The sequence below is a fragment of the Canis aureus genome, chromosome 7 (assembly GCF_053574225.1).
Source record: "Canis aureus isolate CA01 chromosome 7, VMU_Caureus_v.1.0, whole genome shotgun sequence".
Taxonomy (NCBI): domain Eukaryota; kingdom Metazoa; phylum Chordata; class Mammalia; order Carnivora; family Canidae; genus Canis; species Canis aureus.
Genome location: NC_135617.1, coordinates 60,674,674 through 60,693,052, shown reverse-complemented (window position 1 = coordinate 60,693,052; position 18,379 = coordinate 60,674,674). Strand labels below are relative to the sequence as shown.

Here is an 18,379-nt window from a genome sequence, read left to right as displayed (position 1 = left end):
TCTAAGGATCTGCCTCTCGCACCGCCCCCCGTCCCCCCCCCCCCCGCCCCGCTCCGTCAAGACTGTATATTTCCCCACTCCATTCCTTTCTGCGACCACTACTGGGAAGCCTCCCTGGGCTGGGAACGCCCCTGACTCTGTAGATGTGCCTCCCAGTTTCCCACTTCTGTACTCCGATCACAACCGTTCTTCATCTCAGGCTAATTGTCAACTGCCCAAACCCAGAGCTCAGACATATAGAGTTGGGGCTGGGGGGAGTGGGGGAGGACTACTCCTCCAGGCTAATGGCTCAGAGACACCTGTGCAAGGCAAGGACAGCAAACTATTTATTGTTCTCACAGGGCAAGAGGGCAGAGGGCAGGAACCCCACTGCCCATCTTCTAGTCCTTCAGATGAAGATTTCACCATCTTTAATTTCAATACATTGGATAGGATGGGTCCCTAGCTCATGCAGAGCAGCTGCCTACAGACACCTCCAACACACATAAAGGAGGAGCCCCTGGACTAATTTTTCTTGTAGCCTCCATTGAACATAACACCCACACCCACCCCATCTCTCTAGCCAACTTCCCCAAAACTCTAATCACCTCTTTTCTTTTTTTTTTAATATTTTTTTCTTTATTTATTTATGATAGTCACACAGAGACAGAGAGAGGCAGAGACACAGGCAGAGGGAGAAGCAGGCTCCATGCACCGGGAGCCCGATGTGGGACTCGATTCCGGGTCTCCAGGATCGTGCCCTGGGCCAAAGGCAGGCGCCAAACCGCTGCGCCACCCAGGGATCCCTCTTTTCTGAAAAACTTTCTGAATTTAAGGATTTTTGTGTGTGTGTGAAAAATTGCAAACGACCTATACTGTCCAAATAGGCCAAATAGATTATGGTATGTAAACACTATTTGACTAAAAATCACCTTTTGAAGTCTGAAGATGGCCAATGAGCTAAGAATATATGTTAAGTGTGTGGAAGGGAGCAAGAACAAATTAAAACCCATCTCAATGTTGGCAGTGATTTATTTTTTCTGAATGATGGAGTTCTAGGTTATTTTTTAATTTTTTAAGATATTTTATTTATTTGAGGAAGAGAGAGGAGAGCATGAAGGGGGGAGGGGCAGAGGGAGAAGTAGACTCCCTGCTGAGCAAGGGAGCCCCACCTCTTGGAACTAAATCCCAGGACTCTGGGATCATGACCCGAGCAGAAGGCAGATGCTTAATTGACTGAGTCACCCAGGGGCCCATTTTATTGTTTTTTTAAAAGATTTATTTATTTATTTATTTATTTATTTATTTATTTATTTGAGAGAGAGAATGGGAATGGTGGGAGGGGCAGACAGAGATGGAGAGAATCCTTAGAGTGCAAAGTGGAAGCTGTGGGGGGTCGGGTTCCCTGAGATCATGATCTGAGTGGAAAGGAGAGTCTGATGCCAAACCAACTGAGCTTCTATTTTTTTCTTACTGATGATTTTCACCATTTCCCCCTTTTCCACAATGAATGTGCACAACTTTTTTTATTACTGTAAAAGAAATTTAGGGGTGCCTGGGTGTTAAGAGTCTGCCTTCCACTCAGATGGTCCAGAATCCTGCAATCCAGCCCAGCCGGACGTGGGACTGGATCCAGGGCCTCCAGGATCACACCCTAGGCTGCAGGCGGCGCTAAACTGCTACGCCACCGGGGCTGCCCTCTCTCTCAAATTAAAAAAAAAAAAAATCTTAAAAATAATAAAAGAAATTCAATAATGTTAAAAAATTTTTGGCTCAGCGGTTTAGCGCCCCCTTCCACCCAGGGCGTTATCTTGGAGACCAGAATCGAGACCCACATTGGGTTCCCTGCATGGAGCCTGCTTCTCCCTCTGCCTGTGTCTCTGCCTCTCTCTCTCTCTCTCTGTGTCTTTGAATAAATAATTAAAATCTTTAAAAAATAAAAATAAATAAATAACTTTTAAAAAATAAAAAAATAAAAATTTTTTTAGGATAAAGTAAAAAGAAAATAAAATCACTCATGAGCCTCCTGGCATGATAAAATCACTATTGTTGTTTTGAACTCTTTTTCTGTCCAAGTGTTTCTACACAGTATCTATAGTGTTGTAAGCTGTCTTTTTTCCCTTTTTTTAAGTAGGCACTGTGCTCAGCATGGAGCCCAATGCAGGGCTTGAACTCACACTCTGAGATCAAGACCTGAGCTGAGATCAAGAGTCAGATGCTTAACTACCTGAGCTACCCAGGTGCTGCATCCTGTGCTTTTTTTTTTTTTTTTTTTAACTCTTTGTCCTTTATTTGATGGTCCTCAAAAGCATATTTTTTTATGGCTACATAACATTCCATTGAATAGATATACCATCATTTTTATTTAAGCTAGCCTTCATCACTGGATATTCAGGTTGTTTATGTTTTATGCCATTATAGATTCATTGAACAAGTATTTACTAAAGCACCCCTGTGCTAGTACTATGCACCAGACATCATCGTAGGCTCTGAGGATATGGCCCCCAGATAAATAGTAGCGCCATAGATTTTCATGCATATAGTTTTTTCCATGGTTTAGATTCTCTTTTTTTTAAAGATTTTATTTATTTATTCATGACAGGCACAGAGAGAGAGAGAGGCAAAACACAGGAAGAGGGAGAAGCAGGCTCCATGCAGGGAGCCCGATGTGGGACTTGATCCAGGGTCCCCAGGATCAAACCCCGGGCTGCAGGCGGCACTAAACCGCTGGGCCACCAGGGCTGCCCTAGATTCCTTTTTTAAGATAGAGTCTAAATTGATGAGTGGCTGAGTCAAAGCAGTTGTGAAAAACAAATAGTTTATTTTCCTTAATGAAATTCATTGACCTTAACTGATGAGACAGTACAGATATTTGAAGCTTTGGAAGCTGATGGCATCAAATTATATCAGTCTCCACTCCCTCATGCTTTGAAGATTTTAGCGCCTGGCTTATTGTCACTCTTTCTGCATCAAATTCTTAGTGATTCTTCATGATTTGGTATCACAAAGGCAATTCTTCCAATAAGCGTGATAAGTTTATTTACAAAGATGGCTGCTACACCAGCTCCTATCCCACGTCACCCTTTGCAGTGATTTTGCTGCTCTTCCTAGCAGGAAGTGGAGTCTGTTTCTTTAACCCCTTGAATCTGGGCTGGCCTTATGACTTACTTTGACTAACAGAATGTGGCGGAAATGACATTGCGTGTGTCCCCAAAGTCTGGACCACAAGAGACCTTTGCAGCTTGCCTCTTTGCCTATCAGAAAACTCATGATGTAAAGATGTCTTTTCTGGCCTACTTTAAGATGAGAAGCCCCATGGAGGAGAGCTGAGGTGCCCTGGCCAACAACCATGAGACATGTGAGGTCATATTACCCAGCCCCAGTCAAGCTTCCAGATGACCGTGGCCACATAATGAGCCTGGGCAAGACCAGCAAAAGAACTGCTGAGCAGAGCCTTGCCCATATTACCAAATCAAGAGCAGATGAATGGTAGTTGTTTTAAGCCACTAAATTTAGGAGTAGTTGTTAATATGGCAATAGATAACTGATAAAACTAGCTTCCCATTTTCTTGATTTCTTCTTTTCTACCAATGGGAATGATGGTCACCAAAACCTTGTGACTATCAGTAGCTTCACACCCTTCATAATTTCAATTTTTTTAAAAGATTTTATTTATTTATTCATGAGAGACATAGAGAAAGAGAGAGGCAGAGACACAGGCAGAGGGAGAAGTAGGCTCACCTCAGGGAACCTGACATGGGACTCAATCCCAGTACTCCAGGATCACACCCTGAACCCAAGGCAGGCGCCAAACCGCTGAGCCACACCGGCGTCCCATAATTTCAATTTTAAGTGTTATACTTTCTTATTACCAGCTCTTATGTTTTCAGACCATGCCCTTTAGTGCCTGGACTCAAACAATCCTAGATATTTAGATTGTGTTTAATTTTTTGCCCATTATAAATACATTTGACAAATATTGAATTGGATCCACTGGGATCACTCATCACTCATAGGGGTCACATTACAATTTTTGTGGGCTCTAAGGCACTTCATCTTCATTTGCCCCTCTGCAAAAGGATATTAAAAATTATATTTTATGGGATCCCTGACTGGCTTAATTGGTAGAGCATATGACTTTTGCTCTCAGGGTCATAAGTTCAAGCCTCACGTTGGGCATGGAGCCTACTTAAAAAAGAAAAAATAAAAATAAATCAGTTATTTAAAAAGGTATTTTTTACAATTGCATTGGTATAAAGATGAATATAATCCAGGCTGAATTTGTGACTATGTACTCATTTTTATTATATTCACTTTTTTTTTTCTGATTTTAAAATAAATTAAAATGAAAACATCTTGTGGGCCCCTAAAAATATCGTGAGCCTAAGTTTCGATGCCTCCTGTGGATAAATTGGCTTTGTCTCTTCTCCACTGATACTACCTCCTTTTGGTTGTCCCCTATCCCCATCACACCCAGGCTTCCCTCCTTACCCAGCTCTGGGTATGATTCCATGATTTATTACTATCATCTGTCCCTTGCACAACACAAACTTCTTGGCCTTTCTCTCCCATCATATTCATCTAGCAAAACCCCATCCCTGTGACTTCTCAGCCTGCACCCAAGCAGCTGAATGTGGCTGGAAAAAAAAGAGTCTCCAGGCTAATTGGTCTTACTTAAATTCACACCCCTCAAAGGTCCTCCTGCATTTCCTCTGTTCTGTGCACTCTCTGGCCCTCACTGAAAGCTGTTTTTACCTTCTCATCTCTCCTTCCTCCAACCACTCCTTCTTTCTCCTCACTCTGCTGGTGGTCTTGCTTCCAACTTCATGGAGAAAATAGAAGCTGTCTGAAAGAGAATTTCCACATGCTTCTATCGCCTACATGCAGCTGTTTCCATATACTCTGCCCTCCCTCCTGTTACCATAGATGCACTGCCTGCGTTCTTAGTTCTTAAGGAGGTGAACCCCTCCACGTGGGCACTATTTCCAATCCTTCTCCCTGTGTAACCACAGGGCTTCCTCATTCTCCCCGTCTCTGGTGCATCGTCAGTCCGCTATGGGATCATTTCCAGCAACCTCTCTCCCATCTTAAAATAAATAGATGCACTTCTCCAATCCCATATTCTCTTCCGGCTACATTTTTCTATTCCCCTTTACTGAAAACTCTTCAAACATATTTGTCTGTGCTTGCTATCTTTACCTTCTCTCATTTTCTCTTGAACCCCCTCACCCCACCATGCCACAGGAATAACTCTTGTCAAGGTTGCCAGTGCCCTCACCATTGTCAGATCCAACAATGACTTCTCATTCCTCGTCTCAGTGACTCCATCAAGTTCATCTGATACAGCTGTCACCTGGGCTTCTAGGATCCCTCTCCCTGGTTTTTCCACTGACTTCAACAGCTTCCCTCTTTGCTCTCCTTTGCTTTTTCTTGGTCTTTCCAATTTCTTCCGCAGCTCAGGGGCTTGACCCTGAGACTTCTTCTCTTTTCTACCTTCATTCACTCCCATCATGATCTCACCCAGACTAATGGAGTCCTAACAAGTCCAAAATAGAAGCTAAGTTCATATTTCCTGAGTTTATATTTCCAGCCAGGATTTCTCCTTGAAATCCAGACTCAAGTACCTAACTGCCTACTTGACGCCTCCACTTGGATTGCCCAACCGGCAACTCGAACTTAGCATGTCCAAATAGAAACTCCTGACTTCCAGCTTCAAACAGGCTTCCTATGTCAGACCACAAGATCAGTAAATGAATATTCCATCTATTCAGTGTTTGAGACCAAAGTCCTTGGCATTGTACTTACCTCTCTCTCTTTTTTAAAAGATTTTATCTATTTGAGAGAGCAGCTTGAGAGAGCACAAACAGAGGGGAGGGGCACAGGGAGAAGCAGACTCTTCAGGAATCAGGGAGCAGACAGGGAGTCCATCCCAGGACACTGGGATCATGACCTGAGCTGAAGGCAGATGCTTAACTAAGTCACCCAAGTGCCCACTTAACTCTCCTGTTGCTCTCGCATCCCACATCCTGCAAATTCTATTACCTGCAAGTTCATCCAGAACATGACCATATTTCACAATCTGACCTCTGACCTCTGATATCTGATCCAAGCTCCATAATCTGTTGCCTGGACTACTACAATGGCTTCTTTTTCTTCTTTTTTAAATATTTATTTATTTGTTTATTTATTTACTTATTTATTTGAGAGAGAGTGCAGAGGGAAAGGAGCAGAGGAAGAGAAACAAGCAGACTCCTCACTGAGCACAGACCCCAGTGGGGGACTCGATCCCATGATCCTGAGATCATGACCTGAGCCGAAGTCAAGAGTCAGATGCTTAACTGACTGCCCTACTGCAACAGCTTCTTTTTTTTAAATAGTTTTTAAAATTTTATTTTATTTTTTAAAATATTTATTTGTTTATTTATTTATTTATTTATTTATTTATTTATTTATTTATTAGAGACAGAGAGACAGAGAGAGAGAGAGAGAAGCGAGACACAGGCAGAGGGAGAAGCAGGCTCCACACAAGGAGTCCAACGTGGGACTTGATCCTGGGACTCCAGGATCACACCCTAGGCTGAAGGCAGGGGCCAAACCGCTGAGCCACCCAAGGATCCCCAAGTTTTAAAAAATTTATTTATTTGAGAGAGAGAGAACATGCACAAGCAGGGAAGTAGCAGGCAGAGGGAGAAGCAGGCTCCCCGCTGAGCAAAGAGCCCAACATGGACTTGATCCCAGGATCCCAAGATCACAACCTGAGCCAAAGGCAGATGCTTAACCGACTGAGCCACCCAGGTGCTCTTGCAACAGCTTCTTAATGGGTCTTTTATTATCGTATAGTAGCTGGGGTTATCCTGATAAAATAAGAAGCAATTGAAATGTGATGTGGTATCCTGTGTGTGTATGTGTGTGCGTATGTGTGTACATGTGATGTATCCTAAATCAGATTTTTAAAAATATATTTTATTTATTTATTCATGAGAGACACAGAGAGAGGCAGAGACATAGGCTGAGGAAGCAGCAGGCTTCCTGTGGGGAGCCTGATGAGGGACTCGATCCCAGGATCCCGGGATCACGACCTGAGCCGAAAGCAGATGCTCAACCACTGAGCCACCCAGGTGTCCCTTAAATCAGATTCTATAACAGAAGAAGATCATTAGTGAAAAAAAACAGGTGAAGTCGGAATAAAGTCTGAAGTTTAGTTTACACTAAGGCACCACTGTTGGCTTCTTCAGTTTGACAAATGTGCCACAGTGATGTCTAATGTTAACACTAGAGGAATCTGGGTGGATGACATATGGGAACTGTCTTTATTATCTTTGCAGCTTTATTGTGAATCTAAAATTATTCGAAAATAAAAAGTTTAAAGATGGAATTTTAGTATATGTGCTGCCAAAGCAAGCACTTAAAGATGGAAGTTAAATTATGTCACATCTCTCCTCAAAACCTTCCAGTGGATCCCATCTGGCTTTATCCTCTATACTTTCCCCATTCTACTCCAGCCAAACTGGCCTCTGTGTTGGTTATTGAACACATAAAGCATGTCCCCTGCCTCAGGACCTTTGCACTAGCTGTTTCCTTTGGCTAGAATGCTCTGACCCAGATCTTTTCATAGCCCACTCACTTATTTCATTCAGTTCTCTGCTCAAGTTTCATTATAGTAAAGAGGCCCTCCCTGATCACCCTATATAATAATCCCACCCCCACCCTGGCATATTTCCCTTATCCTACTTTATTTTTCTTTACAGCACTTTCCTTCATCTGACATACATATCTATTAGCATATATTTATATATTGATAGGTTCCCTTCATTCTATGAAGGCAAGGGCTTTGTTTATTTCTTTAAGATTCTTTTAAATATTTATTTGTTTGCTTGTTTTAAAAGTATTTATTTATTTATTTATTTATTTATTTATTTATTTATTTAAGTAATCTCTACAGTCAGCATGGGGCTCAAACTCACTACCCTGAAATCAAGAGCTGCATGTTTTTTTTGACTAAGCCAGCTAGGGCCCCTGGCTTTGTTTTGTTTACTGCTTGCTATACACAGCTCTTGATTTATCATGCCACATCTTGTACTGTTTGGCACTGAATTTATACTCTTATTTGTCTTAGTTTCTGTCTTTATTGAGATTTGAGTCTGTTTCATGGCAGGAGGAAGGATTTAGATTGATGGTGTACTCTCTGCTTTCCCATAACCTGGAAGAAGAAAAAACAAACTTTCTCTGGGCCAGGCCTTCCTTTGCATCCTCACCATAAACCTGCAAGACAAACATTACCGTCATTTCGGTTTTATAGATGAGGGAAGAGAAGAGAACAAGGGCTTAGTGACTTCCCTGAGGCCACAGAGCCAGCAAATGATGAAGCCAGGGTTCAGATCCAGGCTTGCTTGCTTCCCTGCTGTGGCTCTTGATCTAAGCTATTGTGCATGGGGGTGGGAGATTGAATTTTCCAAAGATAGCTGCCACAGATCTCCCACCCCACATGCTCTTCTTCTAATGTGACTTTGACACTCCTCCCGTTGAGAGGTAGGTTCTGTGTTCCCTTCTCTTGACTTCAGGCAGGCTTGTAACTGTGGTGGAAAGGATGCTCTGTGAGGGTCACAAAAGATGATCCAGGTTTGATATGATTCTCTTGAGACACTTGCCTCTGGAGACCCGAGCTGCCATATGATCTGTGTGATTGGCCTCAGGTCCCCATGAGGAAGCCCAAACTAGCTCCAGTGGAGAGACCACGCGAGAAGACCTGAGACTATGTGGAGAAAGAGACAGGCCCAGGCAGCTGGTGAGTGCTCTAGCTCCTACTGTTTAAGCTCCAGCCACTGACTAACTGCAGTTGTATTCATGAAAGGCAAAGTCAGAACTGACCAATTGAGGGGTGCCTGGGTGGCTCAGTGGGTTAAATGTCTGACTCTTGGTTTCAACTCAGGTCATGATCTCAGGGTCATGAGTTTGAGCCTCGCATTCAGTTCCACACTCAGCCTGGAGCCTGCACGAGATTCTCTCTCTCTTCCTCTGTCCCTTTCTGTGCTCATGCATGTACACCTGCTCTCTCTCTTTAACTAAATAAATAAATCTTAAAAAAAAAAAAAAAAAAGAACTGCCCAGCTCAGCCCTTCCTAAATCCTTGACCCATGGGAATCTGGGAGATAAAAAATGTTTGTTGCCCCAAACCATAAGAGACTCTTAATCATAGGAAACAAACTGAGGGTTGCTGGAGGGGAGGAAAGTGGGGGGATGGGTTAAGTGGGTGATGGGCATTAAGGAGGGCACATGATGTAAGGAGCACTGGGTGTTATATGAAACTGATGAATCACTGAATTTTACCTCTGAAACCAATAATATATCATATGTTAATCAACTGAATTTAAATTTAAAAATCAAGAAAAATTTATTGTTATCTTAAGACATTAAGTTTTGAGGTAATTTGTTTATTTGCAATGATAAATAACTGGAACAAAGGGAAGACAAGATGTCAGAAGTATTCAGTGCACAAGTCCCTTTCTGGGCCAGTTTCCTTTGTACACAGTAAGCTTTAACTCTGTGGTCTCTAAGACTGGTTCTAGCTCTGATGTTTAGTGCTTATCCATAATGTTACTACATCCCCAACTGTCCATTTTTACTGCCTCCTTAACACCAGGTCATTATCCCACCATTCCATCACTCCCAGAAAGAAAGCTAATGCCCTTGGATGCCAAGGTATGTCCCTGGACCTTCTGGGGAAAAAGAGGTGGGCGTCTCTGGCCCCAGTCTGCTTGAGATACCTTGAAGTAGAGATGTGGTGTATTGGAGTAAAATTAACAGGATTTAGAATCTGGTCACTGTTGACATTGGCTGTGTGATCTCTGAGAAAGTCTCATAATATTTTTGGGCCTCAGATTCCTCATCTGTAAAATGGAGAGAATAATCCTAGCCTTACTGTCCAACCAGGAGGCTCTAAGGATGGAATGAGATGGTGTGTGTGAAAATGCAGGTATGTGAACTGGAGGCAGGAGAGTGGGGCCTGGGGTTGCTGAGGCTTTGGTGTTCCCTGGTAAAGTCAGTTTCCTACCCTGGAGTAGGGAGGCAGTTGGCAACAAGATCAATGATGGGAAGTTGAACTGAGCTATTCTGAACTGTGCTCGGCTTGTCTCTTAGCAACTGTTTCTGATCCAGTATCTTTTTTTTTTTTAAGCTTTTTTATTTAAGTGATCTCTACATCCAAAGTGGGGTTCAAACTCACGACCTTGAGATTAAGAGTTGTATGCTTCTCCATCTGAGCTGGAAAGACACTCCTCTGATCCACCAGTACCTTTTTTTTTCTTAAAGATTTTATTTATTTATTCATAAATAGAGACAGAGAGAGGCAGAGACACAGGCTGAGGGAGAAGCAGGCTCCACGCAGGGAAGCTGACGTGGGACTCGATCCTGGGTCTCCAGGATCATGCCCTGGGCTGAGGTGCTAAACCACTGAGCCACCCGGATTGCCCCCACCAGTACCTTTTTTTTTTTTTTTTAATAAAGATTTTATTTAGTTATCTGAAAAACAGAAAGAGAATGGGAGGAGGAGCAGTGGGAGAGGGACAAGCAGACCTTACGCTGAGCTCAGAGCCAGAGCCCAGATCCCAGGGCCCTGAGATCATGACCTGAATGGAAATCTAGAGTCAGACACTTAATCAACTGAGCGACCCGGGCGCCCTTGATCCAGTATCTTTGAGAATCCATCCACCACTAGGGGTGCAAACCCCTTTGCATAAAAAGCAGCGTTTAGTCCCTGCAAAACTGTTTCTAACACACACTCCTTCCGCCATTTAACAATCACCCAGGAAAAGAGGGCTTGTCTCACTGCTTGGATTTCCTAGAACCCCTAGGACCTGTTTCTGGTAGAGCTCTTGCTATTCTTTGGGCAATGGAAGCTTGAAACTTTAAAGCCATCCTTGACTCCTTTCTTTCCCATTCCCCTGTTCTGACCATTTGCCAAATATTGTTGGGTCCTCCTTCTCCTGTGGTCCTGGGTTCATTCTATCCCACTCCCTCAGGCCTTGTCAACACCTTCCTCACTAACCAGACTCATGACAAGCATTTCCTATGTGGTCTCTCAGGTCCAGCCCCACCCCTACTTCTCCCCTGCATCCATTGTACAAGGTGCCTTGAGCATACATGTTCTCATCCCATCCTTGTCAACTCACTCCCTGGCTCAGAGGGGCCCAGGATCACTCCTACTGCTCTCCAGGCTGTGCGATGTCAAGGCAAGAGTACCACAAGCTGTTTCAAATCCTAGCCCTATCATCCATGGCTGGGTAACCTTTGGGAGACAGCTAGATTTTCTGAGCCCCAAGGTCCTTGCTAGTAAATAGATGGGTATCCTGTGCACCAGGCAGTGTTTTAAGCACTCTACATGCATGAACACATTTGAGTCTCCCAAAAACACTATGAGGTAGGTACTATGCTCAATCCATTTTATAGATAGGAAAACTGAAGCACAGAGAGCTTCAGTCATTTGCCTATGTTCATGCAGCTAGTTAAGTGATGGAGCCAAGATATGAACCCAGGCAGTCTGCTTCAGAGACCCTGCTCTTAACCACTGTCCTACCCTTGGGAGAAGTGACTGGGCTGTATGGTGGTGTGAGCTCCCTGGCTGATGGTAGCCAACTCTTAGCTTTAATTTTTGCTTCAAAGCACAATTTAGGGAGGACTTTGGTAGTGGATTGGGCAGGAAGCCTGGTGACTTTAGAGTCCTCCCAAGCCTACTTCAATAGTGGCCTCTGTTTTGTGGGCAGTGCTGATAGACATACGAGGTTCATTTCTGACTTTGATCCAGACCTGAACAGTAACTAGTGCTCTAGAGCACCCATTCTCCCAAGCTTGTGGGGGTTCCCCACTTTCCTAGCATTTCTTTCCTGAGTATCTGCCAATAAATCCCTCCTCCAGGGCCCCCAGACATCTGGATTCATCTTTCTTGGCCTTTCTGCTGCTCACCTGAGGGGTGGGTTCTTAAGTTACCCTCCAGTCTCCCTAGCCTCCTTTCCAAACAATGAGTTTTGTGTATTACCAGTACAAAATGAGAGTGCAGGGCAGCCCGGGTGGCTCAGTGGTTTGGTGCCGCCTTCAGCCCAGGGCCTGATCCTGGAGACCCGGGATCAAGTCCCACATCGGGCTCCCTGCATGGAGCCTGCTTCTCCCTCTGCCTATGTCTCTGCTTCTCTCTCTCTTTCTGTGTCTCTTATGAATAAATAAAGAAAATCTTAAAAAACAAAAACAAAATAAGAGTGCAGAGACAAGAAGCTGGGGAGCAAGGAGAGGCGCTCATTCATTAACCCACTAACATATATCTCTCATCATTCTTGTCAGAGCCTAGCGTGATCATAAGCATTGTGGTCAGAGGTTAGAAGGAGACCCCAGAAGCTTAATAAGCATTAGTTGAAAGAGTGAATGAATTAATATGAATGAAAAAAAGAACTAGGCCCTTGACTTCAAGCAGCTTATAGTCTAGTAGGGCAGGCACACCCATTCAACTGTCATTCACTCCAAATTAAGGGGGACCATACACACTCAAGGGCCCTGGACTTCATGGAGACCCAGGAACATGCAGGCCTGGCCCTAGTCCTCACCAGCTAGGGGCTAATCCCCTACCTGCTAGCTTTGTCATCCTGCATCTCTCCAAGCCAGTCTGGCCAGCCCAACTGGAGGCTGCAACTGGGAGGTGAGTTGGTACAGAGAGGAAGTCAAGCATATCCAGGTAGGCCATGCTCCACTGAGACTTTCTGCCAGAGCAGGGCTTTTGGGTCCTGAAACCAATGTCCTCTCCACTGGCCATTTCCATTTCCTGTCCTCCACCCTCACTCCTACCTCATAGAAGGAGTTGGAACCAATTGCTCAAGGGCTGAAATCCAAACCAACCATTGTGCCCCACCTTTTGGCTATATGTGACTGTGTGTGTGTGTGTGTGCGCGTACGCATGTGTAAGTTTTGGCAGGGCCTGTTGTGTGCCTCAGGGGCTGGAGTATTATATCTCAGGCTCCTGGATGCCATGCTTGGGGCATCTGGAGATACATGCTTATGAAAAAGGAAGAAGCTTGGCAAGGTAGGCACTGACTGTGTGCCTTGGGGTTAGTTGAGAAGTGGCAGGGAGGGGATGCTTTGCCTACTGGTGAACCGAGTGTGTAGTCATGTAGCTTGAGTCCAAAACATCATGAAAGGGAAAATGTCTATTTGGATCCATGAGAGTGTGCAGACACATGTGCACAGGCCTGGAAAGGCAAGAGGTTCACCCATATCTGGAACTATGAGTGTCAAGCATAACAGTCCCACATGTTCTCATGCTTGTAAAGTCCCTGCTACCCTGGAACCACCCAGTGCCCACAATGGGGTGATAGAGGCATCCATATCCCAGGCAGGTCATGCTCCAGCCCTTCCAGCAGTTGCTAAAGGAGATTTATTTGAGGCTTCTAGAACCTGGGCCTCTTCTCTGAACCTTTGATGTGTAAGCAGTAGCTTAGTCTATGGGACAGCACATACATTCAAGACCAAGTTCCAGGCACAGATTTAACAAAGAAACCAAGGCCTGCAGAACTATCCAGCCCATACTGGCTCAGAGTGAAGCAGGGCCTTACAAACAGGTCCCAGTATCCTCCAGAAGACAGAGATAAGCTGTTTCTTCTGTACTTTCTGAGCTTCCTCAGGACTCAGAATTGAAGCCTAAGAGGGGAGGCACAGGCTTTTACCTCAAGATACCCAAGTCTGAAGAGAGAGACCCAAAGTCTGCCCCAGGGAGTCCTCGCCTTAGAGTTGGGAGACATGAGACACCACCAAAAGCTAGACAACAAGACTGAGCCACCCAGATACCCCACCATTTGAATAATTTTTAAGTGTACAGTTCAGGGGTGCCTGGGTAGCTCAATTGGTTGAGTATTTGACTCTTGATTTCTGCTCAGGTCATGATCTCAGGGTCCTGGGATCAAGCTCCATGTCAGCCTCCATGCTCAAAGCAAAGTCTGCTTCTCCTTCTCCCTCTGCTCCTCCCCTTGCTCCCGCTCTCTCTCTCTCTCTCTCTAACAAACAAATAAATCTACGAAAATAAGTGTACAATTCAGTGGCATTGACATTGACATTCACGTTTTTGGGCAACTGTCACTACTACCCAGCTCCAGAACTTTTCCATCTTTCCAAACGGAAACTCTATACTCATTAAACACTAACTCTCTTGGGATCCCTGGGTGGCGCAGCGGTTTAGCGCCTGCCTTCGGCCCAGGGCGCGATCCTGGAGACCCGGGATCGAATCCCACATCGGGCTCCCGGTGCATGGAGCCTGCTTCTCCCTCTGCCTATGTCTCTGCCTCTCTCTCTCTCTGTGTGTGACTATCATAAATAAATAAAAATAAAAATAAAAAAAAACCACTAACTCTCTATTCCCCCCTTGCCCCACCACTTGGCAACTACCCATTCTACTTTCGGTCTCTAAGAATTTGACCATTCTAAGTTCTATCTCATATAAGAGGAATCATACAGTACTTGCTCTTTTTTAATTGGCTTATTGCACTTAGCATAATGTCCTTAAGATTAATTTATGTGGTAGCATGTGTCAGAATTTCCTTCTTTTTTATGGCTGTAAAAGATTCCATGTATGCATATACTACATTTTGTTGATACATTTATCCATTGATGGACACTTGGATTGCTTTCACATTTTGGCTGTTGTAATAATGCTGCTAGGAATAGTATTATTGCACATATGGGTGTAGAAATGTTTATTTGAATTCCTGCCTTTATTAAGTATTTTCCAAGAGTGAAATGGCTTTAAGAATATTAAAGAATGCAAAAAAAATATTAAAGAATGCAAGATTCCACCAAGTTTCCATATATTCAAAATGGTATTTCTTAGGCTCCCATCAAATTCAACATCCTGAGTTAGGAAAAAGACATTGACAGACAATAAAAGTTTATCCAAAAGGGTGGCAGCTGTGGATTTCTATTAATAGAGGAATTAGGAAATGTGTATAACTTAAATCTAGGAAGCAGACTAAGTTATCACTTCTTGAAGTTTTGAAATCATTCTCCAAAGAACCATGTAATAAGGTTCAGCATGACGAACCAGGGTCATAAATAAGAATATAGGCAGCCTCATGGCCTCAAACTATTAGTACATAATGTTAATTGCAACCAAAGAGGCTGCATATGGCTAATGGCCCTTCTAGCTATCATAATGAACAGTTCAAAATACTCTGGGGCTAAGCACAGGACAGTTTCCAGTCTTTCCCCAGCTGTTTCCTCCAATACCTGGAGCTCAGATTGCTATCTTCATCCAAGATGGCACCTCTAGTCTAAGCCTGTCTTCTGTCTATACAGTCTGTCAGGCCAATCCTGGACTCCACACTAACACATCCATGCCAGCTGGGTGACTGGGTCTACATAAATGAAATCGGAAGAAAGAACTGTCTTGGATTGAGATGGATTGTGTACTGGGAAATAATTGAGCATGCTTGTATAGGTGTGCCCTGCAGCCTCACAGCCCCATGGACATCAAGGTACAACCATATGAAAACCATCATCAAGATGTAGTGAACCTGACTTCTGCAAATTGTATCTACTTTGTAAAACTCTGAAAGCCTAGAAGGGGTATTTATTTATTTAAATGATTTATTTCTTTATTTGTGTGTGTGTGTGTGTGAGAGAGAGAGAGAGAGAGAGAGAGAGCATGCACTGGGAGGGGCAGAGGGTGAGGGAGAGAAGCAGACTCTTGGAAGAGCACAGCTCCATCCCAGGACCCCGAGATCACAACCTGAGCCAAAATCAAGAGTTAGATGCTCAATCGACTGAGCCACCCAGGTACCCCAAGAGAAGGAGTCTTTAATTTTCATCCCTTCCTCAGAGGTCTCTTAGTGATCGTGAACAATGATGAAATTGTGGCCTAATAAATATATAGGCTTACCTATGTGTATTTTTACATCCACAGAGCGAGGAGTGAGGAGGTAAACCAGCCTCTTCATAGTAAAAAGAACTTAATCTCACATATCCTAAGAGCATAAAACTCTGGAGGACTGTGGCTCCCTTTCTTTTCATGTTTATGTATGTTTATGGTATGTTTAAAACATGGTATGTTTTTTTTTTAATTTTTATTTATTTATGATAGTTACAGAGAGAGAGAGAGAGAGAGGCAGAGACACAGGCAGAGGGAGAAGCAGGCTCCATGCACCGGGAGCCCGATGTGGGATTCGATCCCGGGTCTCCAGGATCACGCCCTGGGCCAAAGGCAGGCGCCAAACCGCTGCGCCACCAGGGATCCCAAAACATGGTATGTTTATTTTGGGGCACCTGGGTGGCTCAGTTGGGTTAAGCTTCCAACTCTTGATTTCGACTCTGGTCATGATCTCAGGGTCGTGAGATCAAGCCCTGCCTTGTGCTTCACTTGAGCATGGAGCCTGCTTAACATGCTGTCTCTTTCCCTCTCCTTCTACCCTTCCCCACTCTCTGTCTCTCTGTAAATTAAAAAACAATTCTCTCTTTAAAAAAAAAAGGTATGTTTATGCTTACTGATAGTTTTTCTGTTTAAAAAATATAAAATCAGATCACTTTTCAAATTTATATACCACAAGTTTTTCTAACTGAAAATTCACAGGCCTCCCTCCTGCTGTGGATCCCAAAACAATTTCTGGAAATGTAGGGAGTGGATCTGAAGATTGTACCTATTTAGAAAAGAAAGCCATCTTCCACATTTCTTTCTTCACACAAATTTCTTTTAGTAAATGGTAAAATCATATTTCAAAGAAATCTGAGCTTGTGCTCTATTTTTTAAAAATAACATTTTATTTATTCATGAAAGACACACAGAGAGAGGCAGAGACATAGGCAGAGGGAGAAGCAGGCTCCATCAGGAGGCCCCATGTAGGACTTGATCCCGGGACTCAGGGATCACACCCTGAGCCAAAGGCAGAAACTCAACCGCTGAGCCACCCAGGCATCCCTGAGCTTGTGCTCTTACAGCCTAATGAATGTCACATTTTGAAAATACTCTATGGGCGACTTAAAAGGAATCATGTAGAGATGTATAATAATTGGGAGGCCTTATTTTAAGCTCTGCAAGAATCAATATGATTCATTCATTTAATGTAATTTTATTACATCAACAATTAAAAAAAAGTTGTATGGGATTGAAACACATGGACGGGATGGTAAATAAAAATGACTGACCCTGAGACTCTCTGTAAAGGTTTAATTTGTGTGTTCTGGTGGAGAAGTGAAGGCTTGAGGCCAGCTCCACCAAGGGACAGACCCTGCTCCCATCCCTAGGCCCAGGGAAATGGGATACCTCTCCATTCTGAAATGTTGATGAGCTGTGGAGGGGAGAAGGACAGTCGAGCAGATGGAATTCCTGGACAATTGTTCCAGCTGTCACCAGAGAGGACAAGCAGGAGGGAGCATTGGATAATTTACAGAGGAACAGATGCTAAGGCTTCTCTGGAACCATCTGGCCAAAAGAGAGGCCTGGGCTAGGGGTGGATGTTGTCTTTTAGATCTGAGTAAACTTTGGCCTCCAGCCCCCTGTTCCAATCCCCTCTGCCTGAATTGTGGCTTTCCCAGGAGGGCTCTGCTTCCTGAGTACCCACCTCAGAGTTCCACTTGGCTCTTATTCTATTCCTTCCTTCCTTCCTTTTTTTTTTTTTTTTTTTTTTTGCAGTTTTATACCTTTATTTGACAATCAGTGATTAGTTCTCATCCACATTAACAGTCTGTAGATTTTTGAAAGTGGTGACAGGTACGTAGGTAACCAGCATGTAGAGCTTGTTTGGTGAATCTTCATCCTCATTACGTTTTCTGGACAACCGCACACGGATACAGTATGGAACACTCCTTATTCCTTTGGCCCAGACAGCTTTGTTGAGCCTGGTGTCAATGTGCACATCTGGAGTTCCCGTCTCCTTCATGGCAAATTTCTGGATCTCTTTGAGTGCCCGAGGGGCACGCTTCTTGAAACCCACTCCATGGATACGTTTGTGAATGTTGATGGTGTATTCTCTGGTCACTACCTCGTTGATTGCAGAACGGCCCTTCTTCTTCTCGCCACCCTTCTTTGCAGGAGCATTCTGCCGGGCCCTAGTTGGAAAGGCTACTCCTTCCTTTTTGAGCGTGGCTTCCGTCTTTGCTACCATTCCTGATAGGGTCAACTGTGACCTTGGGGACCTGTAACTTCCACCTATGCATTCCCCTATTTTGTAGTGTTTTCAACCTCTCCCCCCCACCACTATATTCAAAATTCTATCACTCATCTCCGTGCCATTTATTCGTTGAATAAATGTTTATTAAGCACCTACTATGCCTTCCATTGTTTTAGACACTGGGGATACAGTGATGAATGAGAAAAAGTCCTAGATCTCTGGAGTTTCCACTATAGGTGGGAAATGGTAATAAGCAACTATCAGATAGT

The 18,379-nt window shown here is 43.9% G+C and overlaps 1 pseudogene; it reads right to left on the bottom strand.

Annotated features, from left to right (window-relative positions):
• Window positions 1-17,633: 17,633 nt before the first annotated feature.
• On the bottom strand, window positions 17,634-18,104 carry LOC144316727 (large ribosomal subunit protein eL31 pseudogene; annotated as a pseudogene).
• Between the last annotated feature and the right edge of the window lie 275 nt (window positions 18,105-18,379).